This window comes from Hemiscyllium ocellatum, chromosome 18 (assembly GCF_020745735.1).
Source record: "Hemiscyllium ocellatum isolate sHemOce1 chromosome 18, sHemOce1.pat.X.cur, whole genome shotgun sequence".
Lineage (NCBI taxonomy): Eukaryota > Metazoa > Chordata > Chondrichthyes > Orectolobiformes > Hemiscylliidae > Hemiscyllium > Hemiscyllium ocellatum.
Window position 1 is genome coordinate 54505538 of NC_083418.1, and position 21982 is coordinate 54527519.

Below are 21982 nucleotides of genomic sequence, written 5' to 3' on the forward strand. Positions count from 1 at the left end.
CAGACAGACGTTTCGGTGGCCAGCAGAGAAAAAAAAACAGATTGGGGTGGTGTTTCCCTGGTGCCAGGATCAAGGATGTCTCAGAGAGGGTGCACAATGTTCTCGCGGAGGAGAAGGGCCAGCAAAAGGTCATTGTCCACATTGGAACCAACAATCTAGGAAGGGAAAAAGGTTGAGATTCTGAAGGGAGATTACAGAGTGTCAGGCAGGAATTTAAAAAAGGAGTTCCTCAAGGATAGTAATATCTGGATTACTCCCGGTGCTACCAGCTAGTGAGGATAGAGCAGATGAATGCATGGCTGAGGAATTGGTGTATGGGAGAAGGATTCACATTTGTGGATCATTGGAATCTCTTTTGGGTAGACGTGACCTGTACAAGAAAGGGCAGATTACACCTAAATTGGAAGGGGACTAATATACCGGCAGGGAAATTTGCTAGAACTGCTTGGGAGGAGTTAGATAGGTGAGGTGGGGTTGTGGGACCAAGGGAGGCGCACACACACACACACACACACACACACACAATACCATAGCTATTACAGAAATATGGCTCAGGGATAGGCAGGACTAGCAGCTTAAAATGTTCCAGGATACAAATGCTACAGGAAGGATAGAAAAGGGAGGCAAGAGGAGGGGGGAAGTGGCAAATTTGTGGTAAGGGATAGCATTTCAGCTGTGCTGAGGGAGAATATTCCCGGAAATACATCCAGGGCAGTTATTTGGGTGGAACTGAGAAATAAGAAAGGGATGATCACCTTATTGGGATTGTATTATAGACCCCCTAATAGTCAGAGGAAAATTGAGAAACAAACTTGTAAGGAGATCTCAGCTATCTGTAAGAATAATAGGGTAGTTATGGCAGGGGATTTTAACTTTCCAAACATCGACAGGGACTGCCATAGTGTTAAAAGGTTTAGATGGAGAGGAATTTCTTAAGTGTGTACAAGACAATTTTCTGATTCAGTATGTGGATGTACCTACTAGAGAAAGTACAAAACTTGACCTACTCTTGGGAAATAAGGCAGGGCAAGTAACTGAGGTGTCAGTGGGGGAGCACATTGGGGCCAGTAACCATAATTCTATTCGTTTTAAAATAATAATGGAAAAGGATAGACCAGACAAGTTCTAAATTGGAGAAAGGCCAATTTTGATGGTATTAGGCAAGAATTTTCAAAAGCAGATGTTCGCAGGCAAAAAAAGGGATGGCTGGAAAATAGGAAGCCTTCAGAGATTAGATAACAAGAATCCAGAGAAAGTACATTCCTGTCAGAGTGAAAGGAAAGGCTGGTAGGTATAGGGAATGCTGGATGACTAAGGAAATTGAGGGTTTGGTTAAGAAAAAAAAGGAGGAAGCATGTCAGGTATAGACAGGATAGATCAAGTGAATCCTTAGAAGAGTATGAAGGAAGTAGGAGTATACTTAAGAGGGAAATCAGGAGGGCAAAAAGGGGACATGAGATATCTTTGGCAAATCGAATTAAGGAGATGCCAAAAGAGTTTCCACAAATATATTGAAAGGACAAAAGGGTAACAAGGGAGAGAATAGGGCCCCTCAAAGATCAGCAAGGCAGCCTTTGTGTGGAGCCGCAGAAAATGGGGGAGATACTAAATGAATATTTTGCATCAGTATTTACTGTGGAAAAGGATATGGAAGATATAGACTGCAGGGAAATAGATGGTGACATCTTGCAAAATACCCAGATTACAGAGGAGGAAGTGCTGGAGGTCTTGAAGTGCATAAAGGTGGATTAGTTCCCAGGATCTGATCAGGTGCACCCGAGAACTCTGTGGGAAGCGAGAGAAGTGATTGCTGGGCCTCCGACTGAGATATTTGTACCATTGATAGTCATAGGTGAGGTGCCGGAAGACTGGAGATTGGCTAACGTGGTGCCACTGTTTAAGAAGGGCGGTAAAGACAAACCAAGGAACTATAGACCGGTGAGCCAGACCTCGGTGGTGGGCAATTTGTTGGAGAGAATCCGGAGGGACAGGATGTACATGTATTTGGAAAGGCAAGGACTGATAGGGATAGTCAACATAGCTTTGTGTGTGGGAAGTCATGTCTCAAACTTGATTGAGTTTTTGAAGAAGTAACAAAGATGATTGATGAGGGCAGAGCAGTAGATGTGATCTATATGGACTTCAGTAAGGCGTTCAACAAGGTTCCCCATGGGAGACTGATTAGCAATGTTAGATCTCATGGAATACAGGGAGAACTAGCCATTTTGATACAGAACTGGCTCAAAAAGGTAGAAGACAGAGGGTGGTGGCGGAGGGTTGTATTTTCAGACTGGAGGCCTGTGACCAATGGAGTGCCACAAGGATCGGTGCTGGGTCCTCTTCTTTTGTCATTTATATAAATGATTTGGATGCGAGCACAAGAGATACAGTTAGTAAGTTTGCAGATTTGGAGGTGTAGTGGGCATCGAAAAGGGTGACCTCCAATTATAACAGGATCTAGACCTGATGGGCCAATGGGCTGAGGAGTGGCAGATGGAGTTTATTTCAGACAAATGCAAGATGCTGCATTTTGGGAGAGCAAATCTTAGCAGGACTTCTACACTTAAATGGTAAGGTCCTTGGGAGTGCTGCTGAACAAAGAGACCTTGGAGTGCAGGTTCATACCTCCTTGAAAGTGGAGTTGCAGGTAGATAGAATAGCGAAGGTAGTGTTTGGTATGCTTTCCTTTATTGGTCAGAGTATTGAGTACAGGAGTTGGGAGGTCATGCTGCAGCTAGTCAGGACATTGATTAGACCACGTTTGGAATACTACGTGCTATTCTGGTCTCCTTCCTATTGGAAAGATGTTGTGAAACTTGAAAGGGTTCAGAAAAGATTTACAAGAATGTTGCCAGGGTTGGTGGATTTGAACTATAGGGAGAGGCTGAACAGGCTGGGGCTGTTTTCACCGGAGCGTCAGAGACCAGTGTCCTGTACAGTGCAACATGACCTCCAAACTCCTGTATCCAATACTCTGACCAATAAAAGGAAAGCATACCAAACACCTTCTTCACTATCCTATCTACCTGCGACTCCACTTTCAAGGAGCTATGAACCTGCATTCCAAGGTCTCTTTGTTCAGCAACACTCCCTAGAACCTAACTATTAAGTGTATAAGTGCTGCTAAGATTTGCTTTCCAAAAATGCAGCATTTTGCATTTGTCTGAATTAAACTCCATCTGCCACTTCTCAGCCCATTGGCCATCTGGTCAAGATCTTGTTGCAATCTGAGGTAACCCTCTTTGCTGTCCACTACACCTTCACTTTTGGCGTCTTCTGCAAACTTACTAACTGTACCTCTTATGCTCGCATCCAAATCATTTATGACAAAAAGTAGAGGACCCAGCACCGATCCTTGTGGCACTCCATTGGTCTCAGGCCTCCAGTCTGAAAAACAACCCTCCACCACCACCATGTCTTCTACCTTTGAGCCAGTTCTGTATCAAAATGGCTAGTTTTCTCTGCATTCCATGAGATCTAACCTTGCTAATCAGTCTCCTGTGGAGAACCTTGTCGAACCCCTTACTGAAGTCTATATAGATCACATCTACGGCTCTGCCCTCATGTTCTGATCATGTTCCCTGTCAAGTCCCCTCAGGATGTTATGTTTCAAGAAAATCGCATTTCATTCTATCAAACTTTAATGATGTGGTACATTTAAGGAGCATCAGGAAAACAAGAACTTTAGGTACACACAGTTTTGAGTCCATGCAGCAGAATGCCTAAATCACCACTGGTGGATCTATTAAAATAAGTGATACTGACTAGGCCGCAATTGAAGGGTAATCAGGTAAGTTTTCAATGGTCCCTGAAATATTTATAAATTGCTGAGATAGAGCGTGATTACTTAAAATCCCCAATTAAGACTATATAAAAAAAAAGATGGGATTAGAATAGGATTGAAAATGGAATTGGAATAGACACCTCCAGTCAAATAGTTTGCAAAAAAAAAAATAAACCAACTGGAATCTTACGCCACTTTTTTTTTAAAAATGAAACTCTGAATTGATCTCTCATTCCAAACTTCTTTCTGAATGTTTAACTAAAATCAGATTAACCAGTCAGTCAATCATCCAATTTACTGTTTATGGTCAATGACCACAGGGTAGAAAATATTCAAAATCCTCACCTACATTGGTGACTGCATTTCAGAGAAAGTCACTCCAGCTCAACAGCTTTGAGACACTTGAGAGCTGCCCAGTAGCTGTGCTCGAGAAACAATTTTATTCTTGCTTTTGCTTAGAAACTCAAACTATTCAATCCAGAGTTATCAAGAACTCAGATCTGAAGAGGATAATTCAGATTACCCGGAACCAAAAACAGTAGTTTTGTATTTCCAATATTATTGTCATAAATATCACGTGACTAGTAATTCTCAGAACTGAGGTTAAACTAGATCATTCTGCAGTCAGTTGGACATTTTGGAATATTTGACTATTGCTGAGCCTGCAAGGGCAAAACATTTTATCTTGCTTATGCTGCTTACATTTTTAAAATGTAATAGTGTAGAGTAGTGGACAGCAAAGAAGGTTGCCTCAGAGTACAACAGAACCTTAGTCAGATTGGCAAATTGACTACGGAGTGGCACTTGGGAGTTTAATTTAGATAAATGTGAAGTGCTGCATTTTAGTAGGGCTAATCAGGACATGTATTATAGAATTAATGATAAAGGAACTGGGTGGCATTGCTGAACAAAGACCTTGGAGTGCAGGTTCATAGTTCTTTGAATGTGGAGTTGCAGGTAGACAGGGTAGTGAAAGCAGCTTTTGGTATGCTTGCCTTTATTGATCAGGGCATTGAGTATGAGACTTAGGATATCATGTTGTAGCTGTACAGGACATTAGTTAGGCCACTCTTGGAATACTGCATACAATTCTGGTCTCCCTGTTATAGGAAGAATGCTGTCAACTTGAAAGGGCTCAGAAAAGATTTACAAGGCTGTTGCATGAAGTTATAGGGAGCTATACGGAGACGCTGAATAAACTGGGGCTGTTTTCCATGGAGCTGAAGGGAAGACCTTATAGGAGGTTTATAAACATCACGAGGGTCATGGATAAGGTTAATAGACAAGGTCTTTTCCCCAGGGTAGGGGAGTCTAAAACTAGATGAGGGGGGTTTCGGGTGAGAGGGGAAAGATTTTAAAGGGACCCAAGGGGAAACTCTCTCATGCAAAGGGTAGGGTGTATGCAATGAGCTGTCAGAGGCTGAGACAATTGCAACCTTTAAAAGACATCGGGATGGGTATATGAGTAGGAAGGGTTTAAAGGGAGATAGGCCAAATGCTAACAAATGGGGTTAGATTAGTTTGGGATATCTGGTTAGCATGGATGAACTGGACCAAAAAGGTCTGCACTGTACATTTCTATGACTCTGTAACAGTGCTGTGCTTCAGTACTGCGCTTCTTCAGTACTGCACTGGACTGTTCACTTTAATGTTCACGTTCAAAGTTCTACAGTGGGGTTTGGGAGAAGGAGGGGTTGACAGGACAGTAGTGATGGAAGAATAATCAGAGAGAGTGTTGAGATAAGATGTTTTGACACTTCTACTACCATTGTATAAAAGAAAGCACTTCCTGTGTAACTTAAACAGAGGAGCATTTTTTAAAACTTGTCTAGTCACAAGAGGATGCCTTTGTTCATCATTGAAAGTTAGCCTTCGGCCCAGCAAGCAGCTCATAATTAAATGCTTTTTTGGCAAAAATAGAGCAAAATAAGAAGAGGGGGACACACACGACTAAATTGTTAACTGGATCAGCATTGATGAAAGGACCCAGTCTTGACTGTTAAAGCACACAACAGAGCTTTCAGAAAGGCTCTACATGCTTCCAAGATTACTGCAAACCAACAACCTTTCAAACACAAAGTAACTTCTGTCACAACATCCATTCTCAGGGAGTGTGCTAATTGAAGTATGAATTATCTTTGCTACATGAAAACATCATTTAGGGGGTTTTGAGAAATAAAAACACCCTCACTGCATTTTTGGTCACGACACGGGAGATTTATTTTTAACAAAAGTTTACATTTTTGAGATGCCTTTCACAAACCAAATGCCCCAAAACCCTCCACATCTATTGAAAGAGAGAGTTTTTGAAGTACAGTTGCTACAGGTAAGAGACACAGCAGCCAAGATGTGCACAAACTCGCACAAATAGCATCTGTTTTAGTGAGGCTGATAGAATGGTAAATACAAGTCCTGGAAACTGGGGCCAACTGCCTGCCCAGAGCTCCTCTTCACTTGAATGAGATCTTTGGCATCAACGAGAGGGGGAAGATCAGGCTGCTGTTTAATATTTCGTGACAAAGACAAATTGCCACATAAATATAAGTTGCAATGAAGCTTTGAAATTAATATTGACTATATCATCAGAAGCAGACTCATTGCATCCACATTATATTTCCTGTCTTTGGTATTTAACATTTTTAAAAAAAATCAAATAGAGCTGCTCAATGAATTTTCATTTGCTACTAAAAGCAAAGCAAATATCCAAACTAAATGTGCCATGGTAAGGACTGTTCTGAGTAAAATAAGCAGGCTATTGGACACCGGGTAATAGGATGTGGAGACACAAGATCACCCTTGGCCATATAAAATGATGGAGCAGTCTTGAAGTGTTCAATTGCCTACCAAAGTAGGACAGTCAAACCCTGCCAGTAATCATCCTGGACTACTGAAGCACTTTTACTCAGCAATAATTTGCTTCGCTTCAGTTTTGCCAAATCCACAATTTCAGACCTTGGTCTAAACATGAATACATGAAAAACTGAATTCACGAGGTGAGGCAAAAGTTACTGCCCTAGTAAAATTGGGAATCAGAAGAAAATTCTCCACTGGACAGAGTAACGTCTAGCACAAAAGGAAGAGAGTTGAGGCTGTTGAACAATCTTCTGAGCTCCAGGACATTGCTGCAATAGTTTCTCAGTGTAATGTTCAAAACCCAACCACCTTTTGCTTTTTTAATGACTTTCCCTCCAAAGTCAGAATTGAGAACCTTCACTAATGATTCTCTGATGCACAGGAATTACATGGACTGCAGCAGTTCAAGAGGTTGGCTCACCAACCCATTGAAAGGCAATTAGGAATGGGAATGTAACTCAGGAAAGAGTTACTGCAGAATTCACAGACTCTGCCTCAGACATATATAGATGATGCTGCAGCAATCTGTGCCCACTGGTGGAAGGCCTGGACCGATGAAGTGGTAAATGACACGTCACACTAGTTTGAGGCAGTGGCTAATCTACAAGAAATCATCTAACCATCCCAATTTGACAAACAACAATATCCTACAGGTCGCCATTCACAATTAGACAATTAACTTGGTCAGCCACATAGTATTGTGGCTTTAAGAGCAGGGCAAAGATTGAATTGGTCAGTAACTCACTTCCTGAATTATATTCCCACCACCAGTTGCTCTTGAATATGTTGGTGAGCCAGTTTTTTTTTTCTTAAACTGCTGCAGTCCATGTAGTGTAGTTACTGTCAGGGTAGGGGTTCCAGGACTCTGTTCCTTCATCAGGCTCTCTGCTGGGTCAATGTTATATTTTGAAGTCAGAATAATGTATAGTCTGGAGTTCAATATGCAACTGGGTTGTTATTGTATATGCAGTTAATGCCTGTAAGGGTTAACTAATATCCTAAGCTAAGACTCCCTCAACAGGATATAAAAGGACTGACCTTGAGGAACTAACCATTGTTTGCTTCCAGTATCGTAGAACAAGTTGAAGTGCTAAGATCATTGTAACTAATTGTAAAGTGCCCTTACTTCTAAATTAAGCCTGAGAGACTCATGTACCTCATATTGTAAATATCTATTAATTACTACAGAATAAGTATTCATTGTTTATCAAGATCAACCTATTTTCTTGACTCTGAACAGCCTTTACCAAAAGATATTAACTTAGACTAAAAACAATAAGATCAATGGTACCAAATGTAGCCAGACTGGTTCAGTAAACAGAATAACGCATACTTGACTGATTGAGGGGTGGGTTTTGCCTTGTAGATGAGTGGTTCCCACAGGTCAGCTACCTTCATCCTTTCAAACACTTTCAAATCGGACTTCTGCAACCTAAGAAAGTGTTGTAGTTAATCTGTCCATCATCAACAAGGCACAAATCAGCAGCGTGGAGTATGTGGTGATGGAAAAAGTACAGCTCTGAACACATACGGGAATCTTTATGCCACTGTCCCACTTGACTGGCACCCCAATCATTTCAACCATTTATTCCTGCTACCTCTAGTGTGTACCATTTACAAAATGCACTGTAATTATTTTAAAAAGCACCTTCAACAGGCAACAGCAGTCACAAATCTGTGACTTTACAATCTAGGAGGAGGAAAACAGCAGACATGACACAACAGACTTTTATTGAAGTGTACTGGACGCAGTTCAGAGAAAAAACTTGCTTGACTAATATCTGGAATTGTCAGCTTGTCTTCCGATGAAAGGTTGGACACCCTAGGCTTGTATCTGGAGGAGTTCAGAAGAGAGAAAAAAAAAGAGGTAACTTGATTGAAAAAAAATCCAGAGAGCTCTTTACAGGATAGATATGGAGATGGCATTTCCACTTATTGGAGAATCTAAAGCTGGGGTCACGGTTTTAAAAAGTCAGGAGTTGACCATTTTCTTGATATTTTCTGAGGTTTGAATGCCTTTAGAACTCTTCTTGAAAAATTATTGGAAGCAAAGTCCCTAAATACTTATAAACTAGAGACAGAAAATTCTTGTTAAACAAGAAGTTGAAAATTGGGGTAGGCAAGAATATGGATTTGAGATTACAATCAGATCAGAACTGACTTGATGGACTGAATGGGTTGTTCCTGCACCTGATTACTGTTATTCTGTAGAAGACCAGAAGTAATGAGCACCCTTTGTATTAGCAATTTAAACTTGTGGAATATAAAAGTGGGTGAACTAGGATGGTGATGTCGAGCACGAGGGGACATAGCTTTAAGTTGAGGTGTAATAGATATAGGACAGATGTCAGAGGTAGCTCCTTTACTCAGTAGTAGGGACATGGAATGCCCTGCCAAGAGTAGAAGACTAGTCAACTTTAAGGGCATTTAAATGGTCATTGGATAAACATATGGATGATAATGGAATAGTGTAGGATAGATAAGCTTCAGATTGGTTCTACAGGTCAAAGGGCCTGTACTGTAATGTAATGTTCTGTGCCGACAAACTGTGTTCTGTAGTTTGCTTAAAACAAACATTGGAGCAAGGGACGGAGGAGAATATGTGTGGACTTGTCCTTCAAAGTTATGCCTTTTAAAACACATTGGAGTCTTAAGAAATGTTCCACAAAAAGTGTATGGATCTATATTTCCCTTATTTGAATCATCAATAATTAGGAGATTTGGTTTCACTCAATCGTTTCTTGCTCATGAGCTGTGCCAAAGTCGTGCCATGGCCTAACTGAATGGCATCCAATCCTATTAAATTGAAAGCAGCTTAAAAAGAGAGTTTGGAGTGTGAAGCTCCAACGACATCATGTGAGAACTCTGGACAACCTCTTGGTAAAGTTTCAAGTAATCGCTAAATGCTACTTTTGTGGCTGCTGGTACAGAGCCATAAAGGAACATCAATGAAGATCTCTCAGAGCCTGTGTTCAGTCGGCATTAGGAAAGGAGAGAGAAAAAGAAACTGCAGATGTTGGAATCCAAAGTAGACAAGCGGGGGCTGGAAGAACAGAGCACACCAGGCAGCATCAGGGGATGAAGAAGTCAATGCTTCAGGTATAGCTCTTCTTCAGGAATGAAGGTGTGCATAGGCAGAGCTGCAGATAACCAGTGGGGGGCAGGGAGAGGAGCAGAATGGTGAGGTAGTGATAGGTGAACATAAGGTGATGGGTATGAGCTGGTTGGTCAATGGGATGACTGAATCTTGTTGGTAGCTGGAAGGAAAGGCTGGTTGTTGAAATGGTGCTAAAAACCCGAGTTGGGGGATGGGTGGGAATATTATTTGAAATTGAAAGTTGAAAGAAGAAAATAAGCAAATATCTTGGAATGGATTGCCTTATTAAGGGCAGGGGTGATTGCATGGATTATTATTCTGATTGCAAAAAGAGGAATTTTCCAGATTTGTATTTCCAAAGTTGACCTGAGTTTTTAATATCTCTCACAGGCCATGGGTGAGCTTTGATATTTGTGATGGACAGGTATCATTGAGTTATGTGGGACCGGCTGGTGGGATCAGGAAACTTTTACATATGGAAATAACCACAGAATTAAAATTTACGATTGTCGTCTAATTTGTGCATAGATCACGACAAAGAATAGTAATGTCAATAATTGAAGTATCCAATGGGGAATTGAAAAATGAGGACTGTTCTTCAGCTGAGAGAAATGTCAACCACATTTCCAGTAGGGTTGAGAATCATTTGCTAGTCTCCCATACAAAAAGACTAAATTAGTAGATAAAAAGATAATAAAGCTTGACCTATACAATAAAGAAAAAAAACTGCACCCTTTTCCCAGCTGTTGAAGACAAAGCAGATCATCTTCCAGTAGAGTCTCCAGGTACCTTTGAAACATTATCTTTGGCTGCTGAGATCTTTGACCTGTGGCAAGCTGAGAATACTGAACACACTTGAGAAGAAAGAAAGAAAGGTAGTCAAATAGTCATAATGTCACCGGACTAGTAATTCAGAGGCTCATATTGATGCTCTGGGGTTATATGTTTAAATCCCATCGCAGCAATTTGTAAAATTTAAATCCAATTAACATATTAGGCATTTATATCTAGTTTAAATGTTGACCAAAACAAAAAAATTGCAAAATTATATTTGGTTCACTTAATATGCTTTAGGGAAAAGAAGTGTGCTGTATTAACAGACTCCAGACACTCATGTGATGAAAACCATAAGACATGAACTATCAAATACGGTTCAAAATGATCCAGTGAGTGACTCGTCATCATTGAGGGCAACAAGTTATCGATAATGAATGCTGGCCTGAGGAACAATGACTATATCATTTGAATAACATTAAGAGGTTTCTCTGTTCAGAATGTCTGTTTTCTAGGGACTGCTTTTGTTCATAGTGTTCCATCCAGGTAACATGGAGGATCTTGAATAGGAAGCTATGTAATATGCTTCCATGTGCCATGCAGAAGCACCCACATGGAGAGACAGGGTGGCTAAAAAGGCATATGACATGCTTGCCTTCATTGCTCAGGCCTTTGAGGATAGGAGTTGGGAAGTCTTGTGAAGGTTGTACAGGACATTGTTGAGGCATCTTCTGGAATATTGTGTCCAGTTCTAGTCACCCATTACAGAAAGCATATAAAGCTGGAGAGGGTGCAGAAGAGATTTACCAGGATGTTGCCAGGTATGGAAGGTTTGATTTTTAACAAAAGGTTGGGACTTTTTTCCCCCCTCACCATTGGAGCATAGGAGATTGAGAAGCAATATAAAAGAAGTTCATAAAATAATGAGGGGGATAGATAGAGAAGGATAGTTGTCTTTTCCATAGGATGGGAGATTTCAAGACTAGGAGGCACATTTTTAAGGTGAGAGGACAGAGATTTAAAAAAGACAGGAGGCTTTTTTTTTTAAAACAGAGGGTTCACTTGTGGAATAAACTTCCTGAGAAAGTGGTAGATGCAGATATAATTACAACTTTTAAAAGACATCCCTCCAAACCTTTCCAATATGGGTCAGGAGCAGGTAGGTGGGACTAATTTTGTTTCAAATTACTTCCAAATTCCCTTTGAATACATCAAAGAATATCATGCTCTGACAAAGGAAGTTGCCAATTGGTACAGAATAAATAATGGGCAGGAGATGAGAGGATGAAAAATTACAATGGGGTGGGGGTGAAGTGGGGATACAAGACAACACTGACATCTTTAGTGAAACAGGTATTAAGAGACAGCTTAGTTGTTAAATTTCCTGCAGCTGTCCAGCAATTGAATCAAAAGACACTAAGCATTGCAGATGCTGTAAATCAAACAAAAACAGAAATTGCTGGAAAAGCTCAGCAGGTCTGGCAGCATTTGTGAAGAGAAATCAGAGTTAACTTTTCGGGTTAGGTGACTCTTCCTCAACTGAGTCTGAGGGAGGGTCACCGGGCCTGAAACAGTAACTCTGATTTTGCTGCACAGATGCTGCTAGATCTGCTGAGCTTTTCCAGCAATTTAGTCACCTATATTTTGTGTACAAACCTAGGGGAAAATATAAGCAGTGCACACAAAAGGCACAAAATATTATAATATTTTGTTTCTTTTTTATGGAACTCTTTCAATGATATTGCAAAAATATTAGAGATGGGAAGAATGGCAATTGGAAGCAGAAGTCACATGACAATACCTCAACAAACGTGTCCAGTCAGAGTTGGCAACATCTAGTTGTGTGACTAACTTCACTTATGTATTATGACAAAATAAGAGCCATACAAATTGATAATTATGGGTGGTACAAAAATACACGTGCAGGTTTTGACCTCTGTTGAATAATCAGTGATGACTGAACCAGTTTAACAAAGAGAAAGGCTGAGCAGTAATGGCATAGTAATTAACTTGAGTTATAATAGGCTTTATTTTGCAAATACTTAGCTCCCAAACACTCATTACCAACAGCTTTCCAAATGGAATTGGGTTTCTTTTCAACACAGCTGATAAGAGATCAACCTTTTACTATTAACCCATTGCTACCCAGAGGTTTGATTAATTCCCACATTAAGCTCAAAATCTTAATTTGGGACCCAATTTGGCTTTTGGATTCTCATGCATTTTTACCTCTTCCATGCTGTTCTTGCTTACAGGTATTGTACTTCAAAAAGACTAGAATGAGATATCAAATAAGAGAAAGCCTACAAATAAAATGACATTCACCAAACAGCTAATGCCAATAAAGTGCACACTTTCTCTAAGATGTTCGCCAACTTGTCCAGTGCATATTGATAATACATGCTGGTATGTACGAATGCTTGACTGCACCTTCTAAAATCACATCATTTATGCTACATTTCTTTCCATGTTACATCCCTGAGTGCAAGAGGTTGCAGTTGTTTACATTGAAGACTATCTACCATGCCCTTTTAACCACTCTTGCTGTCATCCAGAAATTTGTAGCAAGTAATATAGTGAAGATTACTAAGTTTTGTAGTATTTGCAAACTTTATAATGTTTCTTCCTACATCCAGATCTCAGCCATATGTACAAACTGCAGCACGTAATGGACCCAAACTTGGCCAAGGGATCATTGGATGGCAAGCTTGTGATGCAGAATGATGCCAAGAGCGTGGGTTCAATTCCCTCACTGGTTGAGGTACCATGAAGGACTGTCTCAACCTCTCCCCTTGCCTGAAGAGCAGCCATATGGTCTTGGCTGATTATGGAAAAATTACTTATTACTGGAAACAACTTTCCAATTTGAGGAACATTCATCCACTACCTTGTATTGCTGTATACTAACCTCAGGCCATTCCAAAAATCTTTTATGCTGAAATAACATTGAAGTGTAGTCACTATTGTATTATAGCAGACAATTCATGTGAAGATTAAACTATTTGTCTTCGTGACATACACGGAGGCATAAATGTTGGCCAAGGCACCAGAAATATTCTCCTTATCCTTCTTTGATATAGTGCTATGATCTTTGATATCCACTTGGAAGAGCAGACAGAGCCTCAATTGAACTTACTTGAAAGACAGCACACCCTTAGTATTGCAGTGGTGTCAGCTAGATTAGGTGCTCTAGAATGACAGTTAAAACTTGCACTTTAGAGATAAACATTATATCACTAAGCAAGGGCAAGTACTGCACCAAGAAAAGTGTTGGGACAACTGTAATCCAAAATGTTTAAATTGCAGAAGAGCTTCACCACACTTCCAGCCACCATAGAAAAGTACAGCACACTACAGGTCCTTTGGCCCACGATGTCGTGCGTAGGATTAATTTAATCTAAAATAAAATAACCCAACCTTTGCTCCCCTCAATTCACTGCTGTCCATGTGCACATCCAGCAGTCACTTAAACGTCCCTAATGACTCTGCTTCCACCATTACCTCTGGTAATGTATTCCATGCACTCAACTCTCTGCGTAAACAATCTAACTTTGACATCTCCTCTATAACTTTCTCCTAACACCTTAAAACTATGACCCTTCGTGGCAGTCAATCCTGCCTTGGGGGGAATAAAAAAAACAATGTCTCTGGCCATTGACTCTATCCATGCCTCTCATTACCTTGTATACCTCAATCAGGTCACCTCTCTGCCTCCTTCTCTCCAGATAGAAAATGTCTGAGTTCAGTCAACCTTGCAGAAGAGGAGCCTTCCAGTCCAGGCAGCATCCTCGTAAACCTCCTTTGCACCATCAGAACTGGACACAAGTGTGGTCTCACTAGGGTTTTGTAGAGCTACAGCAAAACCTCATGGCTCTTTAACAGGGGAATAAAGTTTATGAAAGCCAAAACTCAATATGCTTTCTTAACAACCCCATCCAGTTGGGTGGTAACTTTGAATGATCACTTGAACACCAAGGTCCCACTGTTCCTCAACACTGCCAAGAATCCTGGCTTTAATCCTATATTCAACATTCAAGTTCAAGTTCAACCTTCCAAAATGCATCACTTCACATTTATCCAGGTTGAACTCCACCTGCCATTTCTCAGCCCAGTTCTGCATCCTGTCAATGTCACGCTGCAGCCTGCAATAGCCCTCAGTACTATCAATAGCACTTCCGACCTTCGTCTCATCAACAAACTTACTAACCCACCCCTCAATCTCCTCATCCAAGTCATTTATAAAATCTACAAAGAGCAGAGGCCCAAGAACAGAGCCCTGCAGGACCCCACTCAACACTGACCTCCAAGCAGAATACTTCCCATGTACAAATCACTCTCTGCCTTCTGTCAGCTAACCAATTCTGAATGCAGACAGCCAAATGTCCCTGTATCCCATACCTCTTGACTTTATGAATGAGCTTACCATGGGGAATCTTATCAATGCCTTACTGAAGTCCATGTACACCACATCCACTGCTCAACTTGTCTCATCACTTTCAAAAGAACTTAAGATTTGAGAGGCATGATCTGCCCCTCATAAAACCATGCTGACTACCTTTAATCACGCTGTGTTTTTCCAAATAGTCATAAATCCTATCCCTCAATTCTTTCCAAAACTTTGCTGACCACACACATAAGACTGACTGGTCTGCAATTGCCAGGGATTTCCCCATTCCCCTTCTTAAGGGGTAGAAGAACATTTGCCTCCTTCCAATCCTCCAGTGGAGTGAGGAAGCAAATATTTTCACCAGCAGCTTAGCAACCTCCTTTCTTATATCCTGGAGCAACCTAGGATAAATCTGGTCTGGCCCTGGGGACTTATCAATCTTAACGTTTGTCAAAATTTCATGCACCTCAATTTCCTCAATCTCGATCTGTTCAAGCTTGCTTCCCCACTCTTCAAAGTTCTCATTCACAACAAGGTCCCTTTCCTTAGTGAACACTTAATTAAGACTTCCCTATCTGCTCAGACTCCATCACAAGTTCCCTACACTATCCCTGATTGGCCCCATCTTCTCCCTGAAGATTCTCTCACTCCTCACTTACGAGTAAAATCTCTTTGGGTTCTCCCTCATCCTTCCTACCAAGCCTTTTTTGTGCCCCCTCCTGGTCCTCCTCAGTCCATTTGAGCTACCTCCTAGCAAGCCTGTAATCCTCTAAAGCTGTGCTAGATCCTTGCTTCCTCCATCTTACGTAATCTGTCTTCTTCCTTTTAACAAGAAGCTCCTCTGTTCTAGTCATCCAAGGCTCCTTAAATCTTATCTCTTTTTAAATGGTCTCAGAGGAACAAATTTATGCATCACTTGCAACAACTGCTCCTTAAATGCAATCTTCACATGTCTGTTGTGCCTTTTCTGTAGAAAAATTGCTCCTAATCTATACTTCCCAACTCCTGTCTGATAGCATCATAATTTCCTTTCCCCAATTAAACATTTTCCCATGGCAACTGCTCCTTTCCCTCTTCATGGCTATGGTAAATGAGAAAGTTATGGTCACTGTCACCAAAGTGTTCTCCTAATGCGAGATCTGACACTTGTTCTGGTTCATTGCCAAACACCAAATCCAAAATGGCCTCTCCCCTTGTCAGCTTGTCTATATGGGGTAAAAACAATGACTGCAGGTGCTGGAAACCAGATTCTGGATTAGTGGTGCTGGATGGGCACTGCAGTTCAGGCAGCATCCAAGGAGCAGTACCAATTAAAGGAAACCCTTCTGAATACACCTAACAAAAACAGCTCCATCCAAACAATTTGCACTAAGGAGGTTCCAGTCAATATTGGGAAAGTTGAAGTCACCCATAACAACTACCCTGCTACGTCTGCACTTTTCCAAAATCTGCCAGGCTGTGAGTTCTTTGATCTCCCCACTGCTATTAGGGGGTCTGTAGAAGATCTCCAATGAGGTGACTACCCCCTTGCTGTTCCTAACTTCCACACATACTGACTCAGTAGACAAACCTTCCTCAACAACCTTCATTTCTGTAGCTGTGATGCACTCCATGATTAGCAACGTACACCCCACTCCCTGTTCTTTATAAGTGTTCTAAATTCTGGAACACCGAGCAACTATTCCTGCCTCTGTGAAACCCACGTCTCCATTATGGCCACAGCATTATAGTCCCAAGTACTGATTCATGCTCTATGTTCATCATTCTTATTTCTGACACTCCTTGCGTTGAAGTAGACACACTTTAACCGATTCCTTTGTTTCGTCTCATGAAAAACCTTCCCGATAGACTCACTACTTCCTGTCACTGCCTCATCTACAACTATCCCCTCTGCCTCATGTGTAGCTCTGGTTCCCAACCCCCTGCCAAACTAGTTTAAACCCTCCCGAACCACACAAGCAAATCTCCCACCCACCTAAAAACCAATCCCTTACCGTCCCAACAGGGTCTGCTTCTTCCACTCTGCTCCCGCTGCCTGAACTCAAAAAGACCATGTCCCCACATTCCTACAACTGGGTCGGCTTATAGGACAAGCACTCAACAGTGGTGACTGAGTACCCACAATCCTCTATGTTCTGTCCAGTTTTTTTTTGGGGAGGGAGGGGCACATAACACTGAATTGTTTGCTTTCTGGGTGGTTCAACAGAAGCTTCAGTACAGGCCATTGGCTCCCTATCTTAAACATTCACTCGCTCAACCATTATGACAAAATTGGATACAATCGACAAGACTGGCTGCACCAACACACCAAGACTCTTCAGACAAAATCTTCCAAACCGGTAACAATTGTACAGAGAATGACGAGTGCAGAAAGGCACCGGTTCTCCAAGTCTCATACCATTCTGACTCCATTCTCGCCATTCTTTTACTGTCGTCACTGGATCAGAATCTGGAGCTACCATCCTAACAGCACCATGGGGTTAAACTCAGCAAATGGACTGCACTGGTTCATGCAGATGGTAACCATCACATCCTATGAATAAATGGGGGCAAGTAACAGAGCAGAAACTGGGAACAGAAAGCACTGGAGATACTCTGTATGCCCAGCAGCAGTCCTTCCAAGAAGGGTCATGCTGGAGATAGTGAGGACTGTAGATGCTGGAGAGTCAAGAGTCGATAAAGTGTAGAGCTGGTAAAAGCACAGCAAGACAGGCAGCATCTAAGGAGCAACAGTGTTGGCATTTCCAGCATAACCCTTCATCAGGGCTGGAGGGGAAAGGGGGCTGAGAACTAAATGGAGGTAGGGCTAGGGAAAGGTCTGTGGGTGAAGAGAGGTGGTGACTATCACGATCACCTACCTGCATTCACTTATCACCATCCAACCGACCCTTTCCCCTACTCCACCTCCCATTTATTTCTCAACACCTGTCCCCTTCCCAGACCTGTTGAAGGGCTTATGCCCAACACATCGACTCTCTTGCTCCTGGGACGCTGCCTAACCTGCTGTGCTTTTTCCAGCTCCACGCTTTATCGACTCTGGGCCGTATGTGACTCAACTGTTCCCACAATGGTTGCCAGACCTGCTCAGCTTCTGAAGCGCCCTTTATTTCAGATCTCTAGCATCTGCAGTATACAGTATTTTGCTTTTACATACAGTACAGCCTATATCCTTCCTGGATTGTAGGGCTAACTCCTCTCCACGCGGTGCAATGACTCCCTCAGCCATCGGGGGAGCTTTACGTGACCAAATATCTTTATTTTTTAAAAAAAACTTTTGCTTCATTCACAAAAAAAAGTTTTCAGCCAGGAAAAAAGGAGATAAGAGACAGTTAAGCCGATTTCCATTTACTGCCTACTTAGTTTTGCAATGATACAGCAATAAAAACTGCACAGTAGATCGGAGTTAAAAAAAACACTTCAATTATTTATGCCTCTTAAATTATTAAAACGCTTTGGAAATGGAACAACACAGCGCAGAGCTTCTATTTTGCTCGTTAATGGTTAAACATGTGTAAGAACAAGATAGATCAACTTATATAAACGAAATCCACCTATTTAACGAAAAACACCATCACCTTCAAAAGCACAATGACATCTGAACAGTCAGAAATGCAGCGGGGACTCGAATGGAAAGCCACAGGCTGTGAAACAACTATGCACTCTTACGCAAAAGCGAAGATTGTCATGGGGTCGGTCAATTCTCTGCCCTCCGGCTTATACGGTTCTATTGACAAGTTTCTATTGCCGGTGGGGGGTGAAGAAGAGGGGCAATTGGGTCTCTGCCAGGGACACGAAATGGCTCAGTGCCCACTCAGTCATGTGTGTTATCCCTGGGGACAAAATGCAAAAGCAACGCCGTCGCTGCCGATTTGTGACCCACTGTGAGAGCAGTCTAGTTACAGTCACGTATAGCTAACTTGCTGAGGTTATTTTTGGGGGTAGGGGGGGATGGGGCGGAGTGTTGCCGAAGGAGGATATCCACTCCACTGGCCCCTTCCTTTCAGTTGCAATCTAAATCAGAGAAAAAAAACAGTAAAACAGTTCAGATGAAAAAAAGAAGGTTTTCAAATCCAGCATTAGGGCATGAACAAATAATCAAATTATAACAGAACACCAACTGACACTGCAAAGAAATAAAAGATATTTTCCCTTTTCAATGTGTGCATTTTAACTAGGGGCTTATGCCAGTCATTTAAAGGGGATGTTTTACAGAAAAGAAAAATATTAAATTGCACACAGTCAGCGCGGACAAGAAAAACAACTTCTCAAAAAAGTTATCACTAGATTCAACAGTTGTTACAGAAAGAATAACTCAGGTAGCAGTGCACTGACTCAAGTCCTGCATGCAAATTAAGAAATCGAACAGGCTTGAAGTTGAGATTCAACTCCTGACAACATGATACAAAATGTTTAAACCATTAAAAAGCTCTACAACTAATTAATCACTAATGTAAATTACAGCCAACAATCCACAAATTAATTCGTTGCACAAAAACTCCGGAGATAACGATTCTCGTCGCTAACAAAACAAATATTTCCATGTACACATTCAAAGTATACAAATGAAAACTAACAAGCAATATCTACATAAATCCCTGAATCGACAATTTTTTTTCTCTTTTTAAATTGAAAGGCATCAAGGTAGCGGAAATATGGAAACAAAAGCTTTGCATACAAGTCACAATTTAAAGCGAATAGGAAACTAACAGTGAGAGAAAGGGAAATAGCAACGTTCTGACCCACACAAACTTTACAAGCAGTGTGAATGGTTCTCACCTGTTGTCATCACTCGCTGTAACCTGAACCAAACTCCAAGGCGTCACGCAATCCCCAAAACAAAAGTTGTCTTGAGAGCAGAGAACGAGGATTCCAGCCTACAGCAGTACACACACCTCTTAAACTCTCATTCCCCCCCAGCCTTCATGAGCTGGCAAGTGTCCTGTGAGAGGCCTTGTCATGTGATAAAACAATCGTAGAGAAAGGAGGCGTTGCTGTCCTTCACAATAGGAACCGCAGTGGGACAGATTGGGGCATTCCGCACAGTTCCTGCTATTACGTCCTCCCGTAAATACAGAAGAGATGTGTTTACTTGAGGCTGTCTGGCAATCAGATGAACAGATAATACTCGGTGAATATTGGGTATACTGAAGCTATTGTCTTTGATCTACAAATTCTGTTCCTCAGCCACAGTTTCATCCTCTCGCAGGAGACTAAGACTGAATCAGACAGTTCGCCATTGAGCATTCTACTTGACCATCAGCTGAGCTATTGATCCCATTTTCTTTTCCTTTTTCAATGGGATGTGGCTATCAGCTGAAGTCTAATCACTGTCATGTTTTGTCAGAGAATCATAAAATCCCTACAGTGTGGAAACAGGCCATTCAGTCCATCGAGTCCACACTGAAACTCCAAAGAACATCCTGCCTAAACCCATCCGCCTGCCACAACCAGCCTACACATCCCTGGTCTCTATGGGCAATTTAGTGCTGCCAATCCACCCAACTTGCACATCTTTGGAATGAAACTGGAGTAACTGGAGGAAACCTGGGGAGGGGGGAACAATGTGTAAACTCCACACAGACAGTCACCTGAGACAAACCTGCAACCCTGCCCACTGAGGCAGCAGTGCTAACCACAGAGCTACCATATATTCTATATTCCTAATTATGAAGCCTAGATCACTGTATTCTTTGCTCTCTTTGTCCTGTCACCTTTAATAACATATGTGTGATACAACTATGTCCTTGTACATGCTGAGCACCAATGACAAGGGGGATGAAGGAGTTTGACCTCATGCCAGGTGCCTCTTCCTCATGAGGAGATAATCCAAGGAGGAACCACATGCAGGCCACTTGGAAAGCTCCTCTCAGAACAGTTGAGAAGTGGCTGGGCTATCAACTTTAAACATGTGGGACTTTGAACTGAGGAGGGTACATGTATCTCTAGGCAGGACACCCCCAGCGTATCCAGACCATTGAGGCATTAATGTCCTTGGGGTGTCATATCAAAATGCCAAGGCCAATGTAGGGAGGACTCCCTCCACCCCAGCTTCAGACTCCAGAGTTGCACTGACTCTTATAAGGAGGGAAAGGAAGAAGACCTTCTGAGAGTACAGGGAGACATTGACTGAACAATTCAAAGAGCGAGGGTGATGCAGAAGACTAATTTCTAGGGTGCAAAAAGTTCGAATACCCATAATGTGCAGGGCAAATGTGGTGTACAAGATTCCATGCAGAGATGGTCTATATCGGACATATAGGCAGACAACTATCAATCCATGTTCATGAACATTAACTAGCCACTAAACACCATGACCAACTATCCTTACTATCTGTACACACAGATGACAAGGAGGACAAATTCGATTGGGACAACACAACAATGATAGGATCAGCCAAGCTCAGGACAGCCAGAGAATTCCTAGAAACTTGGCACTCATCTATTGACTCCATCAATAAACACATTGACTTAGACCCAATATACTAACAACTGGAACTGGCAACCAGAAGCAGTGGGAATGAAATGAAATAAATTCCAACTGACACAGTACAGCAGTGCTTCACAGGAAGCTGTACAGCACTGAGGATGTCACCTAGAAAGGGGACAAAACATCTGCAAACCAACTTCCCAGCTCGGCGAACACACCCACAGGCACCCGAGCTACAAATCTTTACACAAACCTTGAACCTTACCATTAAGTGTATAAGTGCTGCCTTGATTCGTCCTACCAAAATGTAGCACATTTGTCAGTATCTGAACTGGTGGCGGCTGTGTAGAAGGTGGTCTTGCTGATCTTTCCTCTGAGACATCGAAAGCTTTCATCCTCAGAGGTCCCAAGGTGGTTTTGTGGGTGGGATCAGATGTCGGGGAGACAGGTTTTTCTCAGGAGACCTTGTGGGAAGGTTAGTGGCCCCTGCAATACATAAGAGAGAGAAGATGTCATAGGCAGAGTCTCGAAGTGGTTGATTCAGAGTGCAATATTGGAAAGTGACAATGGAGCTAATAGGAGAGTGGCAATGGCAGTGGCTATATACTTGTTTGGTGGGTCATGGATGGTTCAGTATCTGTATAGATTTGCATCTAGTCT

The 21982-nt window shown here is 41.9% G+C and overlaps 1 protein-coding gene across 5 annotated transcripts in view; it reads right to left on the reverse strand.

Moving 5' to 3' along the window:
- Positions 1 to 19804, reverse strand: part of LOC132824473 (liprin-beta-2-like) — a 269719-nt gene extending 249915 nt beyond the window's left edge. For all 5 annotated transcript variants that reach the window (XM_060839031.1, XM_060839028.1, XM_060839030.1 and 2 more), the window contains exon 1: positions 19672 to 19804. The gene's annotated coding sequence lies outside the window, so the exon portion shown is untranslated. The remainder of the gene's footprint in view (positions 1 to 19671) is intronic.
- Between the last annotated feature and the right edge of the window lie 2178 nt (positions 19805 to 21982).